This window comes from Hemiscyllium ocellatum, unplaced genomic scaffold (assembly GCF_020745735.1).
Source record: "Hemiscyllium ocellatum isolate sHemOce1 unplaced genomic scaffold, sHemOce1.pat.X.cur. scaffold_2674_pat_ctg1, whole genome shotgun sequence".
NCBI classification, from domain to species: Eukaryota; Metazoa; Chordata; class Chondrichthyes; order Orectolobiformes; family Hemiscylliidae; genus Hemiscyllium; species Hemiscyllium ocellatum.
The window spans coordinates 1-1,572 of record NW_026868161.1 but is presented as its reverse complement, the minus strand read 5'-3'; positions in this window follow the sequence as shown (position 1 = coordinate 1,572).

The window sequence follows — 1,572 nt, the reverse complement described above, 5'->3', positions numbered from 1 at the left end:
GAGAGATTTTATACCAAACCCACGTCACAACAGGGCTCAGTTCCAACACATTCCTGAACAAATCACAGCTGTGAGCTGGGGAGGAGAGAGAGAGAGAGTGTTTTCTGGATATCACAGGAACACCGATTCAATCTCCAAAAATATTTATCCGTCTCCCACACTCTCCCCGTGTCCCTCAGTGTCTCCCCCCAAAAAATCTATCCATCTCCCAGTCTCCCGCACACTCCCCAAGTCCCTCAGTGTCTCCCCCAAAACGCTATCCATCTCCCGCACACTCCCCATGTCCCTCAGTGTCTCCCCCCAAAAATCTATCCATCTCCCAGTCTCCCGCACACTCCCCAAGTCCCTCAGTGTCTCCCCCAAAACGCTATCCATCTCCCGCACACTCCCCATGTCCCTCAGTGTCTCCCCCAAAAAATCTATCCATCTCCCAGTCTCCCGCACACTCCCCAAGTCCCTCAGTGTCTCCCCCAAAACTCTATCCATCTCCCGCACACTCCCCATGTCCCTCAGTGTCTCCCCCAAAACTCTATCCATCTCCCGCAATCTCCCCATGTCCCTCAATCCCTTCGGTGTCTCCCCCCGCCAAACATCTCCCAGTCTCCTACACTCGCCCTCAATCCCCTAATTGGCTCCCCCTCCAAAAATCTATCCATCTCCCAGTCTCCCGCCCTCTCCCCGTGTCCCTCAGTGTCTCCCCCAACAATCTATCCATCTGTCAGTACCTGGTCAGCACACAGTCCTTCAGGTCAGAGTGAGACTCCGTCTCCATCCCTCAGGCCTGGAACTGACACACACAGACACACACAGACACACACAGACACACACATGCACACACACATACACACACACACACACACACACACACACACACACACATTCCCTGGAACCCGAGACAGCCTCATCCCTGAGACCAAGAGACAGAGAGAGAAACACAGAGAGAGACAGAGGGAGAGATACAGGGAGAGAGAGAGAGAGAGAGAGAGAGAAAGATAGCGAGAAAAGAGAGATGGAGAGAGAGAGAGAGGGGCAGTGACCAAGATGGAGCACAGAGTGAGAGAGAGAGAGAAGTTCCTCCCCCTCTCAGCCTTAAGTTGGTGTCCCTTCACTCTGAGACTGTGCCCTCTGTCCCTGGACTCTCCCATCAGGGGAAACATTCTCTCAGCCCTGACCCTGTCAAGCCCCTTTAAGGATCCTGAATGTTTCAATGGGATCCTCTCTCACTCTTCAAACTTCACGGGGGAGAGTCCCACCCTGTCTAACCTTTACTCAGAACGCAATCCTCACACCTCTCTCTCTCTCTGTCTCTGACCTTTCTCTGTCTGTCTCTCAGCACATCAGCTCTCCCTCAAATTGAAAAGATTTATATTCCCATATGCTCACACATAGACACTCCCTCACAGTCACACACTCCCTGACACACACACTCTTTCACCCAGACACACTCACACTCTCTCTCATGCTCACACACACTCTCGCTTTCTCTCTCTCTCTCTCTCACACACACACACAAACACAAAACGTTGTCAGCCCATGACAATGAGGAGAGAGAAGGAGACCCAGCGAGAGACA